The sequence below is a fragment of the Pangasianodon hypophthalmus genome, chromosome 13 (genome assembly GCF_027358585.1).
Source record: "Pangasianodon hypophthalmus isolate fPanHyp1 chromosome 13, fPanHyp1.pri, whole genome shotgun sequence".
NCBI lineage: Eukaryota > Metazoa > Chordata > Actinopteri > Siluriformes > Pangasiidae > Pangasianodon > Pangasianodon hypophthalmus.
In genome coordinates this window covers 246,314-253,453 of record NC_069722.1, presented here as the reverse complement: position 1 = coordinate 253,453, position 7,140 = coordinate 246,314, and the positions used below count along the sequence as shown (strand labels likewise).

The window sequence follows — 7,140 nt, the reverse complement described above, 5'->3', positions numbered from 1 at the left end:
ATGGAAGTGGGCGTGGTCTGACTTTTTGGGTGATACAGACTTCAGATTACTTTTTATCTACATTATTCTCAAGTGCAGAACCACTGAAGCGAAACTGTGTATGTGTTGAAAGGTTTTGGTGGACATGTGGGTTTTGGCTGAACTTCTCCTTTAATGTTTAATGGCTGTCAGTTTATTGGAGTTGACAGCGTGAGGAGGGCGGGGCGCGTTTCACCGGTTTGGGGATAATGCGATGTTTCATCATGCTTGATCGGCTGGGAGAATGTGCTGATGTGTTTATTCACACACACTTGATGCCTTTCTTGTTGTGTGTGTGTGTGTGTGTGTGTGTGTGCGTGTGTGCATGTGTGTGATAAATCTGTTTATAAGCGCATGCACACACATGCACTGTTGGGTGGTGTGTGCCTTGCTGATAATAAAGCTGAGTTCTTTGGAGAGGCGTGGACTCAACTTGTTGGGTCTGTCTGTGTGTGTGTGTCTGTGTGTGTCTGTGTGTTTCTGTGTGTATGTGTGTGTCTGTGTGTGTGTGTCTGTGTGTGTTTCTGTGTGTGTCTGTGTGTCTGTGTGTGTGTCTGTGTGTTTCTGTGTGTGTGTGTCTGTGTGTTTCTGTGTGTGTTTCTGTGTGTGTCTGTGTGTGTGTCTGTGTGTTTCTGTGTGTGTGTCTGTATGTCTGTGTGTCTGTGTGTGTCTGTGCGTCTGTCTGTTTCTGTGTGTGTGTCTGTATGTCTGTGTGTCTGTGTGTCTGTCTGTTTCTGTGTGTGTGTCTGTGTGTTTCTGTGTGTGTGTCTGTATGTCTGTGTGTCTGTGTGTGTCTGTGCGTCTGTCTGTTTCTGTGTGTGTGTCTGTATGTCTGTGTGTCTGTGTGTCTGTCTGTTTCTGTGTGTGTGTCTGTGTGTCTCTGTGTGTGTGTCTGTCTGTTTCTGTGTGTGTGTCTGTTAAACAAAACTGCTATTTGAATATTTAAGGCAAAATATAGTAAATTTCCTCATTTATAAAAACCCAAGTCTTGCACAGAAAATGTTCCTGTTCCAGAGTTTTTTGTTTTTCTAAACTGTCATTTTTGCACCACATTTTTTTTTCAAATAGAGAAACTCTAAACCTGTTCACTGTTACAGGATGAAATGTTTGGAGAGCATCACAGTGTGAGGACAGTGTGGTCATGTGGTCAGTCAGTGAGTTGGATGGACTCGGCACTGACTGTAATTGCAAAAAACAAATATTTGATCTTTTAACAATCATGTCTCCTTACTGGTGTGTGTGTGTGTGTTGGTGAATGAACTAAACACGGCTAACATTAAACACATCTTGCAGCAGGTGATGTTTCCTCTCGTGCCTCTGCGTGATCACACACTGATGCTGACATGGTGAATATTTCACACTCGGATTGTCCCATACAGCACAGAATGCCTGTCCTCATATAAACCGCTTCTGTGTGTGTGTGCGGGTGTGTGTGTGTGTGTGTGTGTGTGTGTGTGGGCATGTGTGTGTGTGTGTGTGTGTGTGTGCGGGTGTGTGTGTTCTGGACACAGCATCACAGTGCATTTAACCTCCTCTGATCTGGAGTGTTTCCACTGGCAGCAGTAAGGGCGCGGTCGCGCACTATCACATTCCACACGGTTTTAGTCCGTTAAAGCGATTATGTAGTCATTGATATGGCTGTCACATGACCTGTGTGTGTGCGTGTGTGTGAAGTGTTCGTTTAAATAGAAAGCTGTCTTTACACTGCATCTGAAGTCACTCTGATGGTAGTGACCTTTGACCTTGTGTTCTCTGTTAGTGTGTATGAGTCACGGCTCCTTTACACGCGTGTGTTAACGTCTCACTGACCGTAACTGCATGATAACTACACCTGCAGACGTGTACATCAGCCTACACCTGTTACTGTCCTGTAACTATTATTACACACTCATCTAATCTCAAATCTACTATCACTCTACCTCTCTCTCTCTCTCTGTCTTTCTCTCTCTCTCTGACTCTCGGTCTGTGTCTCTCTGTCTTTCTCTCTCTCTCTCTCTCTCTGTCTCTCTGTCTGTATCTGTCTCTCTCTCTGTCTCTCTGTCTGTATCTGTCTCTCTCTCTGTCTCTCGCTCTCTCTCTGTCTCTCTGTCTCATTCTCTCTCTCTCTCTCTCTGTCTGTCTTATTCTATCTGTCTCTCTCTCTCTGTGTCTCTCTCTCTGTCTGTATCTGTCTCACTCTACCTGTTTTTCTCTTCGTCTATCTCACTCTCTCTTTCGCTCTAGCAGTCTGATGCAGTGTGACAGTGAGTCTGCCTGAAATAATCTCTCTCTCTCTCTCTCTCTCTCTCTCACACATACACACACACACTCCCTCTATGACGTTCTTGTTTAGTATTTTGGCAGTAATGTTTAATAAATGATTAAACTCTGCATTATGATCAGTGAAGTCACGCAGCATGTGATCAGAAAATTAATATACAAGTATTTCTGTTTGTTTAAGAGCACTGTTCACATACCTGGCTATAAACTGTGTGTGTGTGTGTGTGTGTGTGTGTGTTTTGCAGTATAAAGGAGAAAGGAGAATCAGCGTGTAAGGAGCTGATGGAGGCGTTCGCTGCCTGTGTAAAGAGCAACACTACAGCATCATGAGAAGCTCCGACACACAGGACAGGTAACACACACACACACACACACACACACACAGGACAGGTAACACACACACACACACACACAAATACACACAGGACAGGAACCACACACACACACACACACACAAACACACACAGGACAGGTAACACACACACACACACAAATACACACAGGACAGGTAACACACACACACAGAGGACAGGTAACACACACACAAACACACACAAACACACACATAAACACACAGAGGACAGGTAACACACACACACACACACACACACACACACACATAAACACACAGGACAGGAACCACACACACACAGAGGACAGGTTACACACACACACACACACACACACAGAGGAAAGGTAACACACACACACAAACACACACAGGACAGGTAACACACACAGAGGACAGGTAACACACACACACAAACACACACATAAACACACAGAGGACAGGTAACACACACACAGAGGCCAGGTAACACACACACACAGAGGACAGGTAACACACATACACACAGAGGACAGGTAACACACACACACACACAAACACACAGAGGACAGGTAACACACACGCACACACAGAGTACAGGTAACACACACACAGAGGACAGGTAACATACACACAGAGGACAGGTAACACACACACAGAGGACAGGTAACACACACAGAGTACAGGTAACACACACACACAGAGTACAGGTAACACACACACATAGAGGACAAGTAACACACACAGAGTACAGGTAACACACACACAAACACACAGAGGACAGGTAACGCACACACACAGAGGACAGGTAACACACACATACACACAGAGGACAGGTAACACACACACACACACAGAGGACAGGTAACACACACACACACATACACACAGAGGACAGGTAACACACACACACACACACACACACACACACACAGAGGACAGGTAACACACACACACACACAAACACACAGAGGACAGGTAACACACACACACACACACACAGAGGACAGGTAACACACACACACACACACAAACACACAGAGGACAGGTAACACACACACACACAGAGGATAGGTAACACACATACACACACATACACACAGAGGACAGGTAACACACACACACACAGAGGACAGGTAACACACACACACACAAACACACACAAACACACAGAGGACAGGTAACACACATACACACAGAGGACAGGTAACACACATACACACAGAGGACAGGTAACACACACACAGAGGACAAGTAACACACACACAGAGGACAGGTAACACACACACAGAGGACAGGTAACACACACACACACACACACAAACACACACATAAACACACAGAGGACAGGTAACACACACACACAGAGGACAGGTAACACACACACACAGAGGACAGGTAACACACACACACACAAACACACAGAGGACAGGTAACACACACACAGAGGACAAGTAACACACACACAGAGGACAGGTAACACACACACACACACACACACACAAACACACACATAAACACACAGAGGACAGGTAACACACACACAGAGGACAGGTAACACACACACACACACACAAACACACACATAAACACACAGAGGACAGGTGACACACACACACAGAGGACAGGTAACACACACACACAGAGGACAGGTAACACACACACACACAAACACACAGAGGACAGGTAACACACACACAGAGGACAAGTAACACACACACAGAGGACAGGTAACACACACACACACACACACACACAAACACACACATAAACACACAGAGGACAGGTAACACACACACAGAGGACAGGTAACACACACACACACACACAAACACACACATAAACACACAGAGGACAGGTAACACACACACACAGAGGACAGGTAACACACACACACAGAGGACAGGTAAAACAATGTTAAACCGGTTTGTGAGATTTAAAGATAGTGATTGTGACTGTTCATTGTTCATATTTGTGTGAATTAAACTGTGTGTGCGCAGTGTGTGTGTGTGTGGCGTGTGTATGTGTGAGGGGTGTGTGTGTGGCGCGCGTGTGTGTGTGGCGTGTATGTGTGTCTGCGGGGTGTGTGGCGCGTGCATGTGTGTGTGTGTGTGTGTGTGTCTGCGGGGTGTGTGGCGCGTATGTGTGTGTGTGTGTGTGTGTGTCTGCGGGGTGTGTGGCGTGTATGTGTGTCTGCGGGGTGTGTGGCGCGTGCATGTGTGTGTGTGTGTGTCTGCGGGGTGTGTGGCGTGTATGTGTGTCTGCGGGGTGTGTGGCGCGTGCATGTGTGTGTGTGTGTGTCTGCGGGGTGTGTGGCGCGTGTGTGTGTGTGGCGTGTGTGTGTGTGTGTGCGGGGTGTGTGTGTGTGGTGTGTGTGTGTGTCTGCGGGGTGTGTGGCGCGTGTGTGTGTGTGTGGCGTGTGTGTGTGTCTGCGGGGTGTGTGGTGTGTGTGTGTGGTGTGTGTGTGGCGTGTGTGTGTGTGTGCGGGGTGTGTGGCGTGTGTGTGTGTGTGTGTGTGTGTGTGTACTTTTTCTCCCAACTGCACACCAGCTGTGTAAAATATCAGCACTGATGATCAGTATCCTGATGTAGAATAAAGAAATTCGCTCTGTTGTTTCTCCATGTTCCTGCAGGTCCTCCACATTCCCAGCTTTCCCAGCATTCCCAGCATTCCCAGCTTTCCCAGCAGCACTGGACTCAATGTCTCGGGTGGGATTTGGCAACAGAAACCCGCTACACCTCTTCTCTTACCCTTATCTCCCCTCTGTAATGTTCAGATGGTATGTTCCTGCCCTCCGTCTCCCTCGAGGCCAGATGATCTGATCTTATCTGATCTTATCTGATCTTATCTGATGTGATCTGATGTGATCTGATGTGGAGACAGTTCAGGGAGCTCGTGGCTTTTTAATATAAATTGTTTGTTTGAGATTCTTCCATAATGATGAAATAAAGTTTAAAACATCAGTACAGCGTTTGTTTTTTGTCAATTTCATAGAAGTTTCTACATTTCTGAATTTGTTCATTCATGACTCGTTATTAATCAGACATCATCAGCATTTCTGACCCTAAACGTTATTCTGCAGAACCTGTGAGTTAGCTCGGCTCTGAGCGGCTTTCACGTGGATAAAGTGCTGCTGAAAAACTCAGACTTGTTTCAGAGAGGGTTTAAAAACCACAACGATGGGATTCCAACTCACACATCACACATCAGCCTCTCAGCCATGCTCTCAGATTTAAACAAATCAGATTCATCTGGCTGGAATTTGTTTCCAAATCAGACAGAATCCAATCTGATCACAGACTCGAGCTCATAAGGGTTAATAGTAACTGTTTAACAGCTGTGGGATTTGAACTCACCACCTTCTGGTCACACGAACACTGCTCTTGATACAGTACGTATTTAACACATTTAGTATTTGGTTATATATGAAGTTTGTGGTGCTGCGCTGGTGCAGTGTGTGTCGTTGTCTCCTCACAGCTCCAGGGTCACGGTTCGATCCTGAGCTCAGGTTAATGTCCGTGTGGGTTTCCTCCCGGGTTCTCCAGTTTCCTCCGGGTTCTCCAGTTTCCTCCGGGTTCTCCAGTTTCCTCTGAAAAACACATGGGTAGGTGGACTGGCTGTGTGTGTGTGCAGGGTAAATTCTCCCGACTTGTGCCCAGTATTCCCAGGACACACTCCGGATCCACTGCCACCCTGATCAGGATAAAGTGCTTACTGCAGGTAAATGAATGTTTTTGTGGGAGGAACCCGGAGAACCCGGAGAACCCGGAGAACACGTGAACCTCCACACAGACAGAAACCTGAGCTCAGGATCAAAGCTATGAGGAGACGCTGTTTGTTTACGAAAGTTTTTATGTTATTATAGATTAGTTTCCGAACCCTGACAGTTATTATTCAGTTACAGCACTAATAATAACACTAATATCATAACCGTGTGGAGCCACTCAGGGGTTCCTGTAGGACATCAGCTCACAGGTGGATAAGAACTATTCCAGGTATAATCCTGCAGCGCAGTGGAGTGTGTTTCCAGCGTCACGCTCTTAACGAGGACGATATCACGTGTGCTACAAGACTGCAGCTGTGGGGTGAGTTTATAAAACAGTGTGTTAAAAAGATCCGCCGGAGCCGAATCACTCAGAACCTTCAGATAAAATCAATAAATGACTAGTTTCCTTCTTTACACTCCACACACACTTCCTTCAGCACAGAAAGTTCCTCTGTGTGTGTGAGAGAGAGAGAGAGAGAATGTGTGTGTGTGTGTGAGAGGGAGAGAGAGAGAGAGAGAATGTGTGTGTGTGTGTGAGAGAGAGAGAGAGAGAGAGAGAGAGAATGTGTGTGTGTGTGTGTGTGTGTGTGTGTGTGTGTGTGTGTGTGTGTGCTGCCGCCTCGTGGTCAGGAGCAGAACTGCATATTGCGGATGAAGCTGCAGAGTGATATAATAACAGCTGGAGTGATTTATAGCATTAGCATTAGCATTAGCACATCATGACTCAGGAGTGTATTATTATTATTATTATTATTATTATTATTATTA

The 7,140-nt window shown here is 46.1% G+C and overlaps 1 long non-coding RNA gene across 1 annotated transcript in view; it reads left to right on the top strand.

The window, feature by feature from the left end:
• The window catches only part of LOC113525022 (uncharacterized), a 7,034-nt gene extending 1,462 nt beyond the window's left edge, over window positions 1-5,572 (top strand). Inside the window, exons 2-3 of the long non-coding RNA XR_004579345.2 lie at window positions 2,523-2,629; window positions 5,239-5,572. This is a non-coding gene — a long non-coding RNA (uncharacterized LOC113525022). The remainder of the gene's footprint in view (window positions 1-2,522; window positions 2,630-5,238) is intronic.
• The last annotated feature ends 1,568 nt before the right edge of the window (window positions 5,573-7,140 follow it).